General features: G+C 41.8%; 1 pseudogene; it reads right to left on the bottom strand.

The window, feature by feature from the left end:
- Nucleotides 1-19,260: 19,260 nt before the first annotated feature.
- LOC105075209 (small ribosomal subunit protein eS26 pseudogene) lies at nt 19,261-19,608 on the bottom strand (annotated as a pseudogene).
- Between the last annotated feature and the right edge of the window lie 809 nt (nt 19,609-20,417).

Consider the following 20,417-nt stretch of genomic DNA (forward strand, 5'->3'; position numbering starts at 1 on the left):
TTGAGAAGATGGCAGACTAACGTCCTGGAGAACCATCTTCCCCAACTCAAAATTCAGGCTCCTTTTATACTAAAAAGGGGAGGGGTGTGGTTGGTTGTTGCAAACTTCCTGACGTCAGAATCCTTTGTCCTTGCAGCTGTCCACGTGGGTCAGGTCATGGTGTCCCTGTAAACCTCCAACACGACTCATGTTATCCTCTGTGCTACTTTTTATCTCTCTATGAATGGAGAAGTGTTACACCCTTAAAGGTCAGAGCCTTGCCCAGCCAAGCTGCAGTTTCTTGTTTCCTGCCCAGTTCCCACCCTGGTCTGTGACCACTCAGTCCTCTTAGCAGAGTGGATGCCCTCTGCAGCCAGATGCCCCCTGCACATGCCTTTCCACCTTTAGTGCGGAGCACAGCCCCTGGCTCAGACCAAGGACTCGCACGTAGTTAAACCATCAGACCCAGCACTGGGATGGGTGTGGGAAAGTCAGAGCCCACAGACAGTCAGTAGGATGGGCTATAAACATGCAACTCTACCCTGCTCTTGTTCTATCAACGAACTCAAGGCTATCTGATTGAAATATAAATAGATTTTTGAATGAAATCATCTTTGTAAGCCATATTCTTTTAACATTAAGCTTTAAAAACTGGATCGATTGGTAGTGCTGTAACCAAGCAGGACCTTATGGGGCCTTTCCAAGACAGACCACCCCCCTCTACCCCCTACGTCTTGTCTGTAGAAAGACTTCAGTCTCCTAGGCTTCCCCAAGTTCCAAATAGTACATTTAACTAGAAAAGTGAAAACGTGAAGTAAGAACGGAAAACAGTGAAGCAAGACAAAATAATAATAGTTCAGCCATCAAACAAAGTCAAGGACCTTTGGTTCCTCCTCAAGGGCTATAGATAGTATTCTGAGCCTTGTCCTTTGAACTGTTTTGCAGACGCTGAGGCCCCCACCAGGTGGAAGAAGTTAACTGTATGCTGCCCACAAGCACGCAGACCCCAGACACGATGGAACCATAAAGTTGATGACGTTGACTCCCGATGACCTCACCATCAACCAATCAGAAGAACGTCCACCAGCTGATCACACACTCCACAACCCCGCTCCATCACCCTGTCTTTAAAAACCTTTCCCTGAGAGCCACTGGGGAGTTCAAGCCCTTTGAGCAACAGCTGCCTGGACTCCTTTCTTGGCACCTGCAATAAACACTGCCCTTTCCTTCACCACAGCTGGGGTCAGTAGATTGGCTTTACTGTGTGTGGCCAAGAAGACCTAAAATTGGCTCAGTAATGTGATCATTAAGTACTGTTTGGCTGTCGGGCCCTGTCCTGGGTCTTGTGCATATAGCATCTCATGGACCAGAGCTGGCATTTCTCATACTGCAGTCTGGAGCCCTTTCCACCAAGTTGAATCCAGGAAAGAGGACGCCAGCAGAAACGTTGCCCATTGCCGCCTACTTCCTGCAGCTTCTCGTTTTCTCCTTCCGACTCATCCTTCTGGGCAGAGCTCCCTGTTGAAGACAGGCCCTGTGAAGATTCAGAATTGTGGGCCAGGGGAATTCTTTAAAGAAAGGGTCTTTGAGGATACCAAAACTAGGCACAAGTTTAAAAAAAATCTCGTTATAAGCAAATTTATGTCTTTATTCAGGAGATAGCCCCACTATGGGAAATTTTCTATGATTTGTGCCAGTGAAGCCGCGGGATTCTGTGCGTGAATCCTATGCAGAACTCTTTCATTCTTTTTTTCTTTGCCTCCTCACTTCCTGCCTTAATCAAATATTTATTAAGTGCCTAATGTGTGTCAGGGACATAAGACATGGTTTTTGTTCTCAGAATTGTTCTAATCTAGTATGACATGTAAACAAGAAAATAGTCTGTCTGAATACTGGGTGGCTGGCTTCTGTCTTACAAGGATAGCCCCTGGAAGGGCCTGACCTGCCTTCTCTGTACTGGATCTTAAATTTCCATGTATACAAAGTCACTGATGGCGGTGGACAACCTGATGGATACCAAGTGAATGCCCATCAGCCAGAGCACAGACATGGCTCTGTGAGCTGCAGATAATATGATTGTCTATTGAGGGAGTCCAAGTGACACAACTTATTTGAAATTATAAAGACCTTCAGTCAGATGTGGGTTATTAGGTAAGATTAAGTTTGACTGTGAGTAACAGAACCCCAGCCCCCACCTGCCAATAGTGGCTTAAATAAGTTAGAGAAAACCAGCTGAAGAAAACTGCAGACACGACCAAGGGACACGGAAAAGTTTTGAGTAAATTGATTCCTTAACAGTAACCTTTCTCAGTGGACAGAATGGATATTTCAGAGATAATGGAATTTATATGTGAATTTAACACAATTTCAAACAAAATACTTTTTTAAATTTGAGAAGATGAGTTCATCTGGAGAACCTACAACTGAAAGTAATCAAGACAATATTGAGAAAATGTTTTATGAGAAAGATATATTTTCTCAGATGCTGGAATGCATTATAAAGCTACAATCAATAAAATGCTGTTACTGAAATTGAACAGACAGAGAAACCACTATGGTAAACAGAAAGTTCAGAAACACGAGCATGCTTTGTATATAGAAACTTAGAAATTTATTTGCTATATACACATATACTTAGTTTATGATAAAGTTGGCATTTCAAACCAGTAGACAGAGTACGAACTGTCCCCAAATGATGGTACTGGGAGAGTCTGCTAACCTTTGGAATAAATAAAGATGAAACCATACACTGATTACATCAAATACCAAAATTAATTCTAAGTGGAATTAAGATTTATGTGTAAAAATGCAAACATAAACATACCTACAGATTACATATAGGTGGATATTTTGCATAATCTGTGGCAGGGTAAATTTTACTAACATAGTGCCAAAAGCATTAAGAATACAGTAAGATTGACGTTTATAGAAATGAAAATAAAATTTGGGGCTTCAAAAAAAGAATGAATAAAACTTAAAGGCAAGTGCACCCTGAAAACAAACATTTGAGGCACACCTGGAGGCAGCAGCATATTTTAGTATGTAAAAGCCCATGTTGGTCCATGAGAGGGCTTGTAGCCAGGAAGAGAATCAAACAGTCAGATCACAAGGTCAGACAACTACCTTGCAGCTTCTGGGAAATGTCTTCCTTTATAGAAGAAAATATTGAAAGAATAGAATATTTTTGCCTATCAAAAAGATAAAGATACGACACAAGGTATATTTTCAAACACAACTGTGAGAGTGTAGATTGATAACGATCTTCCTGTTAATCTGCTTAGTGATATGTAACGAAAATGGAGCATGATTAAGTTTGGACTCAATCATCCTCGGTTCAGGCTCTACCCTACAGAAATAATCAAAGATGCAAAGATTTATGTATGTTGATTTTCACTGCAGCATCATCTGTAATAGTAAAAAGTTGGCAATGATGAAAAAGCCCCACGAGAGAGAAGTGGTTACATTAATTACACTACATTTAGATGATGGTTAATTACGCAGCCATTACAATCAAGTTTTTCGGGAATATTTTAATGACATGGAAAGTGACCGCGCTGTAAGTTAATTACAAAGTGTAGGATTGTGGGGGGAGGGCCTGTACACGCTCCACCTGCAGCATCGTGGCCTCTCCTTCTCTGAAGCCTCATCACAGGTCAGCTGCCGGCTTTGACCCTGGGGGCCGGGCTCAGCAGGAGCAGCTCTGCACTGCGGGGACCTTGTCGGTGCCGCCCCTCCATCCTCGCTACCAGCGCAGCGCCTGCCACGGTTACACCTGCCGTGACCACGTGCGACAAACATCCCTCATCTAAAGAAACAGATGCGCATAACTGCACAGCAGTGGTTGTCGGCGGGGGGCTGTGATCCCAGGCACGCCCGCCGGTCACTGGGAGACGTGGCAAAGGACCGAGACTGAGGACAAAGCGTCGGTGTTTGCTTGTCCGTTTCCTTTTGCACGAATAGAGTAGGCTTAATGGTAATCACCAACCCCCGCCTTTCCACTCGTCTCCCCAGTGGGCAGGCAGTGGGTGGGGCCAGTGCCAGGCACGCCCGCTGGAGCTTGCGGGGCGGGGTGAGGGCGACGCTCCTAGGTTGGCTCCAATGCGCGGGCCCACGGGTGCGGTGAGGAGCGCCCTGGATGCTTTCATCACCACGATCTGCACAGGACTCCTGATGCTGCCCACAGCCCGCTCTCCCCCAAAGTCCTCTGGGCACTGGCCGGCCAGGGCCTCTGCAGCTGAGGGCAGGGGGTCCCCTGACGGGTGAGCCCTGAGTCCTGCCCTTGGGAGCTCACAGTAAGGCAGGGAAGACTTGGACGCCCAGGGCCAGTGCAGCAGACCAGGGCTGGGAGGACCAGCGCGAGGTCGAAGCAGGATTCCCGAGGACGTGCTCATTTGCCAGAGATTCAGTTATCCTCGGAACAGCAAGTGTCCGCATGCTTGCTAATGGCTTACGGAGGAGGGTGACCCAGACGAAGGAGACCGTGGTCCAGGAAGACGGTTCACATCGTGAAACAGACTCAGAGACCAGACTGGCTCTCATCTGTCGTCCCTCATTTTTAAATTCTTTTCTTCTTTCATCCTGAACAATTTATTTTTTTAAATTATGAAATGTACCACTTCTAAAACAGAGTGTGGAAGAAATACATTACAGTTTAAAGACTAATGCTAAGAGATGCTCATGTACCCGCCCCTCAGGTTAAGAGATAGACGATTACTAACACTTGCAGTCCCCTCCATCCCCAGGAAAGTGTCTTACCATCCAGAACTTTGTGTCAATAATATGCTTACATTTCCCAGCGTGATCATCCCTACGGCAACAGCTTCGTACTGGTCTGTTTTTGAACTTTGGGCATTTGGGAGAGTCCTCTTTCTACGTATCCTCTTGTGACTTTCTTCTTTTGTTCACTGGAGATTCAAACATGTTGATGGATATCTCTGTGGCTGTTCGCTTTGTCTTTGTGCAGTACTGTATCGTGTGCATTTGCCACAATTCATTTTTCTGTTGCAGTCTCTCTCTCTTTTCTTTTCTTCTGCTTTCAAAATGTGTTACAAAGGTGCAGTAATCAAAGCAGCATGGTAATGGCACAGAAGACATCGAGACATGGAAGGGAATTGATAGGTCAGAAACAAACCCCCATGTATATGATCAGCTGATCTTCAACGTGTGTGCCAAGGATATGCAACTGGGAAAAGAGTCTCATCAACAAATAATGTTGAGAAAACCGAACGTTCATGTGTAAAAGAATAAAACTGAATTCATCTTGGGCAAGAACACGTCAGTTGCTCAATAACCACATATGGAAAGCCAGGTGGATACTTTCACACATTGTGTTGCCTTTCTAGCCCTCTTCACCTTTTCTTTTTTAAATTTTGGGGGAGGCAATTGGATTAATTAATTAATTAATTATTAATTTGAAAGTTTATTAATTTATTATTTTTTAAATAGAGGTACTGAGGACTGAACCCAGGACCTTATGTATGCTAGACATGCACCCTACCACTGAGCTATACCCTTCCCCCTTGTCTCCACGTTTTAACATATCCTACTCAGAGCGTCTAAGGTACATACTGCATTTGAATTGTTAGATGCTTTTGTAGCCTTGAAAGGGACCAAATGTGAAAGAGAAGATACTTTCCTTTAAATAAATTTTCTCTGTATTTTTTTTTCCAATATTGAGTTTCTAAATATCATTATCAGAATATGTATCCAAATACTGTTATCTTAAAAGTTCAGTGCAATCACTCAGAGCCACATGTCTGCTTATGACCCACAGAGCCCATGTTTCTGTTGCGGTCTTGATGAGCATTTGGCCCACTGTCAAGCTTTCCTATCAAAACACTGCTTCTGTGAACCTTCCGGTGCATGGTATTGCCTGGTGCACGCCTGCAACAGTCTCTGGGTGGCATGGCTCTCAGAGTTGGTCTGGGGACACCTGCAATTTCCAAGACACTTTCAGGGGGTTTGTGAGGTCAAAACCACTTTCATAATAACACTAAAATATTATTTGCCCTTTTTCACCGTCATTCTCTCATAAGTATTCATTTGGAAAGCCTGCGCAACTCAGGGACCCCATATTCTCCAAGTGACTGATGCATGATGTTACAAAGTCACATGTGATTAAGAGAGCCATTCAAAGTGCAAGATAAGCCAGTGGATTTTAATGTAACTGAGTATGAAAATTTCATTGGTACAGTTTCAGATTCTATATTATAGCTAATTTTTATTTACTTATTAATTTTTGATTTTTAAAAATTATGTATTATTTACTTATTTTAATGGAGGTACTGGGGATTGAACCCAGGACCCTGTGTATGCTAAGCATGTACTTTACTACTGAGCTCTACCCTCCCTCTATGGTTAATCTTTAAGGAAGAGTCATTGATCCAGTTTTGGTATAAAACCAAGAAGGAATATCCACAGTTATCTGAAAGATACCGTCTTCCTTTACCAACTCCTTATCTGCACGAGGCTGGATTTTCTCCTCAGACTCTAACTAAAACAATATATCACAACGGAAGCAGATATGAAAACCCACCGGTCTTCTGGTAGGTCAGACATTATAAAAGATTTGTAAACATATAAAGCGATGCCACTTTTCCACTAAATGTTTTTTTTTTAAAATAACTTAAATTGTTATCTAACATAAAATGAGATGATTACTGCTATCTTAAAATAAATGAATACATATTTAAAACTGTCTTGGCTTTAATTTTTGATATGGCATAAATATCAATAGCTAGAACCCACATTAGCGTCCTCAATGATGTTTAAGTGTGTAAATGGTGTTAAACTGTGAAGTGTTTGAGCACCACTGCTCTTGGGTATATTTTGAAGAAGAGACTTGTGCATCTTTAAGTTACTCACCTCTGCCACTGACTGGACCAAAGGACACCCAGCAGCTGTGAATAAGAGCTCCTGCAAACCTACATCCTTAGAAGAAGGCTCTAGCTGTTTAGTTTTTCCCAACTGGTGAATGTGAAATGGTCTTTTCTTATGGCTCTAATTTACCACTTGTTGTTTACAAATGAGGTTGAGCAGCTTTTCGTATGTTCATTGATCATGGTTGTCTTCTTCCTGGAAAATGCCTGTTCACATTTTTCGCCCACTTTTTTTTTTTTTTTTTTTTTTTTAGCCTGTTAGCCTTTTCCTTATTAAGTCAGAGGAATTCTTTGTACGTGCTGGATGATAATTTAGCTATTCCTGTTGTGAGCATATTTTCCCAGTTTATGCCTTGCCTTTTCTTTCTCTCTTTTATGTTGTCATTTGATGTACAGATGTTCTTAGCTTTAATGTAGTTAAAATTATCCACCTTTCTTTGATGGTTTGTGCATTTTATGTCTGTTTAAAAATTATTTTTACTTTATTTATAATTTTAAAATTTTGTTGTGGGGGTAGGCGATTAGGCTGATTTGTTTATTTTTTATTGAAGATACCAGGGATTGAATCCAGGACCTCGTGAATACCAGGCAGGCGTTCTACCACTGAGCTATACCCTCTTCTCATTTTATGTCTTATTTAAGAAGTCTTTTCCTACTGAAGGGTCACAAGACATTTCCCTATGTTATCTTTTAAATGTTTTGCATTTCACATTTATGTTTTTAATCCACCTAGCATAGATATTTCAGTAATGTGTTCAGTAGCAATGATCCAAGCTGATTTTTTCATATGGTTAACCAGTTGTCCTCGCTCTGGGAAACCCACACGTCAGTGTTGGGTTTAGCTCTCTGTGGCAGCAGGACGTGACCATATGGCTGGGTCCAGGTCCTTGTCTCGTCAACTATGACCTGAACTGCTTACTTATTGGCTGTTTGGGGGCAGCTTTCAAATTTGCATTTTATCAGTGTCACTAGATAGTTTTACCTGACAGCTTCATTGCATTAATTCAGATTCTGGCTGCCTGATAATCCCAGCTACCAACACAGCGCCTTTTTGTCCATTCACTGCACAGCAGGCAAGAGGAGACCCCTGGCAAGCTGGGTTGGCGGACCAGTAACTTGGTGGAGGAGCTGGAGTTCAAGTGATCTGGTTCTCTCTCCAGAGCCTTTGTTGTTGGGAAGGCATCGTGGCAGGCTTTGAAGCCTACTGGATTTTCATTTTAAAAACTGGACCTTGCTCACTTCATTAAGTTTCCTGTAACCTTGGAATGCTCTTGGCACCTTAACTTGTTTCCGTTACTTTTGTCTTATACAGGATGACTTCAGTGGCAGGTGGTGGGTAGACATCACTGCCATGGGAAAATGGTGGTGACAAATGGATTCTGCATAATCTTCTTCATGTGACAGGTTTCCATTTCAAGCACTTAAGCACTGACACATCAAAGCTGCTGAGTGGCAGCCCTGACATTCAGACAGACATGGTCCAAAAGGCTGCTGTGGCTTGCTCTCCATGATCAAGCGAAAGGAGATAGAAGTGCCAGTTAGGAAATAAGTTCTGGATGTTTCAGCGGTGCCTAAGAAAATGTACTGATGCATCACTTTGGGGCTGTCTTCTGGGACAGGCTGGCCCTGGGGTGGGAGATGACAGTTTGCCCAAGTGAATGCAGCTCAGGTGACAGGTCACCTGCAGAGTACCTCCTCTGACCGCTCGCTGGGCCTTGAAGGGCTCACAGCTGGTTTGTTGAGTGAATTATTGAAGTGATGGCACTAGCCTTGGGTCAGAGGACCCTCCTGCATGGCTTCCTCCTTTGGGTGAACCTGGGCTCTGTTACATGGCCCACAGGGTCCTCCATGGCTCAGCCCTGCCAACTCCCCGGCCCCTTTGCCCTCCAGTAGAGCTGCAGGCTCCTGCAAAGAGGCTCTTGATGTCTTTTTTAATACTGCTTTAAGAACATATTTAATTTAGTTTTTTTTGAGTCTTTTTTTAATTGAGGTGTAGTTGATTTACAATGTTAGTTTCAGGTGTACCATAGGTGATTCAGTTATACATGTACATACGTATATATTTTCTTTTCAGATTCTTTTCCATTATATGCTATTACAAGAAATCAAATATAGTTCCCTGTGCTATACAGTAGGTCCTTGTTGTTTATCTCTTTTATATACAGTCCTGTTTGTGTGTGTTAATCCCCAGCCCCTAATTTATCCCTCTCTGCCCTTTCCCCTTTGGTAACCAGTTTGTTTTCCATGTCCGGTGATATGGTATATTTGTCTTTCTCTGAAGAGACTCTTGACTTCTTGATGGTCCTGGTTGCCCTCCTGCTGCGGAGCATCCACATAGGCCCCTCCCTTGGCAGGCAGCACCCTTCCAGCCCAGGTGTGTCTGAGTCACGGCTCCATCTCCCTTTCCAGAGTGCCTTTCCTCAGCCCCAAACTGGGCATGCCCCCAGGTGATGGGACCTCCAGCACAACCACCTTTACGGCACTCTTCTCTCTGACATGTGTTGTATCTTCCACTTCCACCAGGACCGGGTTTTCTTGCTCTCCAAGAGCACAGAGGGTGCTGGGAGCAGAAAGAGTGCTCAAAATATGTGCTGAATAAATAGAAGAATGAACGGGCTCAGGAAACTTAGAACCTCAATAATGCTTAACTACATGGTTAAATGAGATAAAGGAAGGCAATGAATCTTGGCATTTTTGGATCACTGACCCCTTTGGAAAATCTAATAAATGTCGTTGACTCTTCAGAAAAATGCATGCATGCAGAGAGGCAATTATGCATGCTTATTGAAAATTATCCAAATCGCCCCCGATAGTCTCTGCATAGATTTTGCTTTTTACCTATGCTCTTTTGAACTTTTTTTGACTATCTTTTGAAGATAATGGTAACAGATAGACAGAAGGCCCTGCTCTCTCATTGGCTTATCACAGCCAACATTTATTTCTGCCTCATAGACGGTATGATCATTGACAAGGTAGGCATGGGGAGGCCTAATCCTTGTATGTCGTTTAGGGACACATTGTCAAAATGTGGCTTCCAAGGTCGCCTGGGTGTTGACATCAGCTGACCACAGGGAGAGAGATGTGGAGGATGGAGAGGTGTCAGTGGGCCATGTTGGAAGTGGCTCAAATCACGAAGCTTGGGGACCATTAAAGAAGTGCCTGGTGGGTATTTTCAGGTCTGTAATGGCTATGAATGGGATTCTCATATGTAGGACATTTCTCCCAAAGAGTTTCATGATGTCTTTTTCAAGGAAGCTTCTTGAAGCTAGTGGAGGAACCTGAGACAAGGAAGGTCTTGTCTTTGTGCTTACTCTTTCCTGAATGTGCCACAGACAGCCTCCTACGGATTCAAACCCCACAAGGCTCCCCCATCCTCCACCTTCTCATCCATCTACACACAGCTCCAATGGCATTTCCTGTGGGAGGACCTCCGTGAACACCTTCCCAATCCTAAGGCAGACTTAATTTCCTCCCATCTGAGCCCCAACATTCTGAGTCACTTTATTGTGTTATTGCTTCCAACTCAATGTCTACCCCATGTTCCTGCCTTCAAGGGAAAGACACAGCTTATCACTCATCTCCTAGCCCTGGTCTTGCCACACACTAGCAGATGTTTGTGAATGAATAAGCCATTTAGATAAAACATTGCTTCAAGTGGGATCTGATTGCAAATAGAAAGAAGTGTGGGCATTTCTGCTTGTCTTTTAAAGCTTTTCCCTACCCTCTACCCACCTCTCGTTCATACAGTATGGGCTATCTCTTTCCTCACCTGGACTCTGACATACCTGTTACGTCTTTGAAGAACTGCAGGTGGTAGAGAGTCAAGGGACCTCAAGGATGGCATAGGAAGAGATGCAGCTGTGATGGGAGGCAGAGGCCAGGCTCGCAGGCTTCCAGCATCCCCCAAGGATCTGAGGGATTCACAAAAGGGGATTAGCAGGAGGAATATGTTGGATTCTCACTCTAGAACCATAGAAATGTGGACCTGAGGGGCAGGAGGGGAGTCAGATAAGTTTTATCTTTTATTTTATTTATTTAATTTTATTTTTTGAGGGGGGAGGTAATTAGGTTTGTTTGTTTGTTTGTTTATTGATTTATTTATTTAATAGAGGCACTGGGGATTGAACCCAGGACCTCGTGCATGCTAAGCATGCACTCTACCACTGAGCTATACTCATCCCTCCTCAGTTAAGTTTTCCTGAACTTGTCTTGGAAGTATCTTGGATAGCAGGTGTTCTCCAGACACTGTGAGGTTATTGGGGGTGTGATGGGAGTAAGGTGGAGATCAGATGGTGAGGGAGATAGATGTAAGCAAGTGATGGAGAGAAGTAATCAGGAGCTGGCAAAGTGGTGGTGAGAGGTGGTGGTACCCTGTGGTGGGCGGATGTGGGAAAGGATGGGTAAGAAGGTGGAGCAGGGGGAATGATGAAGACCAGTCTTGCTTCCTATGGGGCTACATCCAGGATGGCTCCCAGTCTGCCCACTGGGACAACTGGGGCCATTCTCTGGAAGAGGCAGGCTACAAGAGGAGGAGAGAGGGGTCAGAGTTGGGTGGGGAGCTGATGAGTTTTAATTTTTTGAGGGACTGACACTGACTCAACCTCTCATTTTAATTTGATGATTTCCCCATAAAATGTCTTCAAGGCAGCCTGGCTTCCACTCACATTGGAGTGTTGCTGAGGGCTTGTTTCCTCAATTCTCTTTGTAAATACCTAATGCTTGCCTGCTTAGTCAAATTTTCTGAGACCCCAGGTTATCCTTTGTGGGATGACCTAGCTAGGAAAAGAAACAAGAGCCTTGGGGGACTGCCTTTCTAAGCAATATACTTTACCACTTAATATCCCCCCTAAGAAAACACACTATTAGTAGTAGGGGCAAATATTCCCAGGGGGAAGTGTTTTATTTGATATGATAAAATCTGATGACTGGTCTTGCTGACTGTGACATGAAGGGTGTGACACTTAATGAAGACAAGAGCTTCTGGAGTCAACACACATTTGCCTCACAGTTGACACTTCTCTAGACTTCTTAACCACTGCAGAGTTGGAGCCACAGGCAGCGAAGGTACTGTTACCACCATTTCAGATGAAGAAGCAGAGCCAAGGGGTGTCACAGACTCGGCTCAGCCACAGGGCCATTAGTGCTCCCAGAAGTGGAGGGGACTGACATTGTCCAATTGCTTACACTGTCCTAGATGCCTGAGGGTTGATATCCTCTCTCAGACACAAAAATAGTGCTTGCAATTGTGATGCGTGACCATGGTGAGCTCTGTTTGCTATCTTTATACATCTTGCAAAAGTATGTGATGTTATTTGCATATTTATCTATCCTTATTATGGCTAAACGATTTGAAATTGGGTCATTAGAACAATATCCATCAAAATGGTTAAAATGAGAATTTTGGGTTCTTAGGAATGCAGACTCCAACTGTTTAGGTAACTATTTTGTGTGGAACAGTTTGCAGAATTTTAGGCAGAAAGATGTCTAGTGTGTTTTGAGTATTGCACGAGGAGCAGCAGTTAAACCAGCTCCTGACAGTTGTGCTCACCTTCATAATCTGTTCGAAGCCTGGACCTTCACTTTGGGGGCCCAGAACCCCACATCCTGATGTCCCCAAGGTTGACTTGGGCTAACAAAGCTCACAGGAGACCTTGGCATCACAAAGGTGCCAATTTACTGATGCCTGTGAGGAATGCAACTACCAGATGCTCCCGTCCATCGGTTTGCACACTGTCTCCTTGCAGTTCAGTTACAGACGAGTCCCAAAAGGTGGGTCTGACTTCATGTTTGATGCTTTGATAACATCAAGCTCAGGGAGCATGAGGCCTTTATCTGCACATCAGGGCTGAGGTTATCTGTCAAATCAGACACCATTGTCATTGACAGAGCATCATCTCCTGGAGACCGTCTGTGAACGGACACAGCCAAAATTCACCTGTGTGACTCCTGTGACTGACATGAACTAGAGCTTCACTTTGGCAGACATAGAGTAACGGAAACTAGATTTACCTTCTTACCTAAAAACTTTTTTTGGAAACAGGACAAATGATTGAAACAACAGTTTTCAGGACATTGAGCCCCAGGCATGAAGCATAGTGATCCATGAGAACAAGGAAATCAATGAGGGAAGCCCTGTTGTTGCCCTAGCACACTGCTTGCAAAAAGTTTCTAGCAGGAAGAAGGGAACTAGGCAAAGCTCAGCAGACTCGCTGGCATAAACAAGGCAGAGCTAAAGTGTAGAGTGTCCAAGGCAGCTAGGATTTACAAGGAAGAGTACCACAAGAGAGAGCTGCACATAAAAAGAACGGCAGGGAGCTGCAGAGGGTCCTCATCTAGTACTGAGCCGAGGGCATGAATGTTAGGAAACTGGTTGGGAAAAAGCTACACAGACAGAAGAATTAGAGGAAACTCTCCTTATAGATCCAGTGCCTGTTCCCACCAACCAGAGTGAAAAAAAAAAATCACATGGCACTGGATAGAATATTTAGAAGGGCTTTTGTTTAGTGGAGGCACACTTAGCCTTAGGCTAAATGTTTTTCTAGCCCCACTTAACAAAACACAAATGAAAGATCCAAAAGATCAAATGATTTCCAAATAACTTAAACACATGCCGAAACAAAACTCAAGGCTATTTTTGAGAATATAAAATATCGAGGGCCAAACAAAGTAAAATTCACAATGTCTAGCACTCAACAAAAAATTACCAGGCATGGAAAGAGAAAATATGACCCATAATGAGAATAAATATCAATCAATCAACCAGTCATCCAGAAATGGCAAATGATAAAATTGATAGAGTAGGATGTTAAAACAATCATTATAATAATATTTCATAAATTTAATGCAATAGAGGAAAAGGTTGAACATTTTAGCTAGAAACAGGAGAGATTTTAAAAAGACCCAAATTAAACTTGTTGAGATGAAAGCTACAATATGTGAAATAAAAATTACACAAGATGGGGTTAGTGACAAATCAGACAATACAGAAGAAAACAGAGTGAAATCAAAGACAAAGAAATAGAAACTATCAAAAATGCAAAACAGAAGAACAAAAAGACTGACAACAGATAGAGTAGCAGTGAGTGAGCTGTGGGATGACCTCAAGTGACTGAATATCCAACACACAAATTCAAGTCCCCAAGGGGGAGGTGGGTGGAAAAAAACTGGAAGGAATACAATTTTACTCAATATTTCTAGATTTGATGAAGACTGTAACCTAGAGACTCTCAAGAAGCTCAGTGAACTTGAAGCACAACAGAGATGGAGAAAAGCTACTCCAGGCACATCATAATCAGGTTATTCAAGTGCAGTGATAAAGGGAAAACCTAAAGAGCAATCGAAGAAACAAGAAACATTACGTACAAAGAAACAGAGACAATAATGAAAGAAAATTTCTCATTAAAAACAGTGCATATGAGAAGGCAATAGAACAAAATCTTTAAAAAGTACTAAGAAAAAAACGCTTTATCCAGGAAGAATGCCTAAAAAGTGAAGCATAATAGTTTTTTCCCCCCGACATGAAAAAACTGAAATTCCTCACCAGCAGACTTGTATTATGAGAAATAAAGAAGACCCTTTAATTATCAGATGGAAATTTGAGCCTACATGATGGAATGAAAATCAATAGAAATGTTAAATATAAAGACATTTAAAAGTTATTTTGAATTATTGAAAAGAGAATCAACTATTCACAGCAAAAATAACAGCAATGCATTGTGAGATTTATAACATATGTAGAAATAAAATGTGGGACAACAATAGCACAAAAGCTAAGAGGGAAAAATGAATGTATATTGTACACATATTATAGAGGAAAATATATAATATCACGTTGGTACAGACTCTGAAAAGTTAAAGAAAGAAATATACTGTAAGCCCTCAAACCACCACTAAAATAGCATAACAAAAGTTAAGGCTGATAAGCCAATAAAGAAGAGAAAATAAAAATATAAAAAACCCTCAATTAATTAAAAAATGCCAAAAAAAGAGAATATAAAATAAATAATAGATTGGATAAGGAGGAAGCAAATGAGTTTTAAACCTAACCAAATCAATAATCACATTAAATTAAGCTGGTCTAAACTACATCCCAGTTAAAGGTTAGATATTGTTCCAGTTGGATTAAAAAGCAAGAGTTAACTATACAAGCATGCTGTGTGTGCACACACCCACATACACATACACATACAATTAGATTAAAACTACAAGAATGGAAAAAATATATCATGGTAACACTGATCAGGAGTCAGCATCCTGGTATCAGATAAAGTAGATTTCAGAGTAAGTCATTTCACAACAATGAAGGATCGATTAATCACCATGTAACAATCGTAAATGTTCATCCATCTAAAAACAGAGCTTCAAAAATACATAAAGCAAAAATGGACAGACCTGCAAAGGGAAATAGATATTCCTAGAAGTTTTCATATGTCTCTCTCTAAATAATTGGTGGAGAGAAGAATCAGTGAGAATATGGAACAAAACTACAAGCCAGATGTGACCTAACTAATGTTTATAGAACATGGCTGTGTAGCAAAATACACATTCTTTTTAAGCACACATGGAACATTTACCAAGATGAAGTATACTCTGAACCATGAAACAAGTTTCAATAATTTTGAAAGGATTCCTGTCATACAGAGAATGTTTTCTGGCCACAGTGGAATTAAGTTAAGAATCAGCAATAGAAAGATATTTGGAAGCGGGGGTGGGTATAGCTCAGTAGTAGAGCGCATGCTTAGCATGCATGAGATGATGTCCTGGGTTCGATCCCCAGTGCCTCAATAAACAAACAAGCAAACCTAATTATGTCATCTCCCTTAAACAAGTAAAAAAAAAAAAAAAAAAAAAGGAAAGGTATCTGGAAAATCCCCAAGTATTTGGAAACTGACACACATCTAAATAACCCATGAATCAAAGAAGAAATTAAAAGGAAAATTAGAAGAAATTTAAAGCTGGATGAAGATGAAACTAACATATCAAAGCTTGTTGGGTAGAGCTAAAGCAGTATTACTAGTAATAGTATATTTATAGCACTAAATGCCTATGTTAGAAAAGAAAAAACACCTCAAATCAATGATCTAAACTTTCACCTTGAGAAACTAGAAAAATAATAACAAATGTAATCCAAGATCAAGAAGGAGAGAATTTGACATCACAAGATTCTACAGATGTTAAAAGGATGATTAGAATGGTAGCTACTATGTATAAAAATAGATACACATCAAATTTCTTTTGTACAGCACAGGGAACCATAGTCAATATCTCATAATAACCTTTAATGAAGAAGAATATGAACATGAATATATGTATATATATGAATGCCTGGGACATTGTGCTGCACACCAGAAATTGACACATTGTAACTGACTGTACTGCAATTAGGAAAAAAAAAAAAAGGAAGATTGAGGGGTGGTTCAAGACTGTGACACAGGAAGATCCTGGACTCATCTCCTCCCATGGACACACTGAATGTCCAGCTACATTTGGAACAATTCCACCTGAAAGAAATCTGAAAACAGGTCCTCATAACAAATGATAAAAGGGTCACATTGAGATGGGTAGGTAGGGCAGAGACACAGTCTCACCAAAAACTTCCCCCTGCCCCCAGCACGGAGATCTACAGCTGGGAGGGATCTCACAAATCTGGAGTTTGCCCTGAGAAGCAAAGTGTTCATACCCCACATCAGGAACCACAACCCTTAAGACCTACATTGGCGAGACAAGCTTTGAAAACCGATGGGGGTCATGTCCAGGGTCATGTCCAGGAGACCAAAGGGCTGTGAGGAGCTGAGACACTGCTCTTAGAGGGCTTGCATGCAGACTCACTCGCCCAGGGCCTAAGGCAGAGCAGCGATTTAAAAAGAGCCTAGACTGTAAGTGAAGAGGCGGCATTTGCTCACTCAAAGCAGGTACCGGAGGGGCAGGTGCCTGCTGGGGCTCTCTAGGGATGGAGGGGCTGCTGGGTGCCATTTCCGTGCTCTTCCCTCTCCCCTGCTAGTGCTGGCGGGCGCATGCAGTCCCTGTGCTCTGCTGTTGCTTTAATAGAGCGTGTCTCACCTCTGTACTCTTACTCCGCCTCACTAAAGCCGGTGGGCTTGCCTGGGGCCTGCACTTTCCTGTTTAAAGCTGGCAGGCCTCCCCAGGACCTGAACTTTCCCTCTGACTCACTAAAGCCAGTGAGTCCTTAATCACCTGGCCTTGCTGGCCAGGGGGCTGGCATTCCTGAGTCCCAGGGGACTGTAACAATTAGAGTGACAGTTTTTGGCAAGCCACACTCGCAAGGCACTGCAGAGACAGAGGTGGAAGCACATCCCCAGTCCTTCTGGGAAAGAGGCCTATTTACCTGTCCTGGAGCTTCATTCTGAGGGGCAGGCCTCAGGTTTGCCACACATCTAGGGGCTACAGAAGTGCTCGCAGGGAACAGAGGCCAGGGGGTGCCAGCTTGGCGCTGTCCCTTGGCCTCACTATGGCTTGCTGGTACATCCTAGAAAAGAATTTATATACTCATTGGGAAACTTTAGTTTTACAACTGTCATCCAGGGAACACCTCCAGATTGCCTGATCTGGAGGCCAGCAGGATTTACAACTGTGGTCCCAAAGGACTGTCTCTATTTGCATACTTTAAAGGTTGCTGCCTGAGAATCTGGCTTCCAATCAGCCTCAGACTAAGTGCTGACTGAGCGTGTTCCCTTTGGAACACTGACAGGTGTTGGCACACCCTCAGAAACTGGGCCTATCAAAAATTAATTAGGCTGCTCAGACTGCCACAAAGGTTCGAGAGACAACCGAGAGCTAGAGCAAGGCTGGATGATCAGTTATTTTTGTAATATCTATTTTTTTTCACTCTGCATTTTTTGCAGGGGTAGGTAATTAGGTTTATTTATTTACTTACTTAATTTTTTTAATGGAGGCTTAATGGGGATTGAACCCAGGACTTCATGCATGCCAGGCATGCACTCTACCACTGAGCTATACCCTCCCCCCGAATCATAAGGTTTATTTCTTACACAAGATGAGTCCTTCAAGGTGGAGAGAGGCAGCTGTTTCACCTAATACATAGAAACAAACACAGAGATCCAGGCAAAATGAGGAAAAGAGGATTATGGTTTAAATGAAAGAACAAGATAAAACTTCAGGAAAACTCCATAATGAAATAAGGAGATAAGTAACTTACCTGATAAGGAGTTCAAAGTAACGGTCAGAAAAATGCTCATCAAATTTGGAAGGGAATGGATGAACATAGTGACAACTTCAACCAAAAGACAGAAAATATAAGAAGGTACCAAATAGAAGTTACAGAGCTGAATAATACAATAACTGGACTGAAAAATACAATAGAGGGCTTCAACAGTAGGCTAGATGAAGCAAAGAAAGACTTTAGTAAGCTAGAAGACAGGGCAGTGGAATTCACCCCCAAAAGCAGCAAAAACAAAAAGATTTTAAAAACATGATGATAGCTAAAGGGACCTATGAGACAACATCAATCAGAATAATATTCATATCATAGAGGTACCAGAAAGAGAAAAGAGAAAGAGAGAGAAAGGGGCAGAAAATGTATTTGAAGAAATAATGGCTAAAAACTTTTCTAACCTGTGGAAGAAAACAGACATTCACATCCTGGATACCCAGAGAGTTCAAGATAATATGAACCCAAAGAGATCTTCACCAAGACACATTGAAGTTAAAATGTCAGTGGTTAAAGATAAAGACAGAATTTTAAAAGCAGGTCTTGGATAGTTGTGTTTTTGTTTTCATTTGTCTCTAGGTATTTTTTGATTTCTTCTTTGATTTCTTCAATGATCCATTGGCTGTTAAGTAGCATATTGTTTAGCCTCCACGTGTTTGCCTTTTGTGTAGTTTTTTTTTCTTATAGTTGGTTTTTAATCTCATAGCATTGTGGTCAGAACAGGTGCTTGATATGATTTCAATTTTCTTAAATTTAGCAAGGCTTGCATTGTGGGCTAGCATGTGATCTATCCTGGAGAATGTTCCATGTGCACTGGAGAAGGATGTGTATTCTGCTGCCTTAGGATGAATGCTCTGTAAATATCAATTAAGTCCATCTGGTCCAATGTGTCATTTAAGGCTATGTTTCCTTATTGATTTTCTGTCTGAATGATCTGCCCATTGATGTAAGTGGGGTGTTAAGGTCCCCCACTACTATTGTGTTTCTGTCAATTTCTCCCTTTATGTCTGTTGGCATTCACCTTATATATTGAGATGCTCCTGTGTTTGGTGCATATATATTTACTATTGGTATATATTATTCTTGGATTGATCCCTTGATCATTATGTAGTGTCCTTCTTTATCTCTTGTGACAGTCTTTTTTTAAGTATAATTTCCATTTTATTGTTTTTTTTCAGAGAACAGTATTTCTTCAGTCTTTAAAGATTTAACTTCTTACATGGATTTTGGTGCAGGTCGTGGGGCAGCACCCACTCGTCTAAATTGGGGTGGGGGTGTTCAGTCCTCCCGGGCTTCACAAGAATGATTCCCAACTACCTTGCTGTGAATGGCACAACTCACACAGTAATGTAATTTCACATACAGCTTGGGAAGCACGTAGGTGTTGAAAACACTCACTTCAGAAGTGTCCCTGACGGCTGTGGCCTCTACTATATTTCAAATGATGAACTTCTTAATGGCCTTGTTCTTGGGCATGCATTGGGCACAGTTGGTGCAGCGAATATGTTGCATGTGGCTGTGGCCCTTTTTGGCATGACTATTGTTCCTTCTTATTTTGGTCATCTTGGAAGCGAGGGTGGGAGAGAGCTCTTGTAGCAGGCTTTATTTTAAAGTCTATTTTGTCTGATATAAGTATAGCTCTGGCTTTCTTTTGATTTCTATTTGCATGAATACCTTTTCCCATCTTCTTATTTTCAGTATGTGTGTGTCTCTAGATCTGAAGTGGGTCTCTTGTAGCTAGCATATATATGAGTCTTGCTTTTGTATCCATTCAGCCACTCTATGTGTTTTGGTTGGAGCATTTAGTCCATTTACATTTAAGATAATTACCTATATGCATGTTATTATTGCCATTTTGTTAATTGTTTTGGGCATGATAGTTCTACTTTTAATTTTTTGGAGGAACTTCTGTACTGTTTTCCATAGTCACTGTACCAACTAACATTCCCGCCAACAGTGCACAAATGTTCTCCTTTCTCTACCTCCTAGCCAACACTTGTTTCTTTTCTCTTTTTGAAAATATTCATTCTACCAGGTGTGTGTTGAATTGTCATTGTAGTTTTCATTTGCATTTCCCTGATAATTGGTGATGTTGAGCATCTTTTCATGTTCCTGTTGGCCGTTAGTATCTCTTGTTTGGAAAATTGTCTATTCAGGTCCTCTGTCCACTTTTTAAATCAAGCTATGTGGTGGTTTTTTTTTTTTTTTTTTTTTTTGGTGTTGATTTAAATAAATTCTTTGTATGCTTTGGATATTAGTCCCTTTTCAAATATATTATTTGCAAATATCATCTTCCATTCAGTAGGCTGCCTTTTCATATTGTTGAAAGTTTCCTTTGTTGTGCAAAGGATTTTTAGTTTAATGTAGTCCCA

Source organism: Camelus bactrianus, chromosome 5, assembly GCF_048773025.1.
Source record: "Camelus bactrianus isolate YW-2024 breed Bactrian camel chromosome 5, ASM4877302v1, whole genome shotgun sequence".
Classification (NCBI taxonomy): domain Eukaryota; kingdom Metazoa; phylum Chordata; class Mammalia; order Artiodactyla; family Camelidae; genus Camelus; species Camelus bactrianus.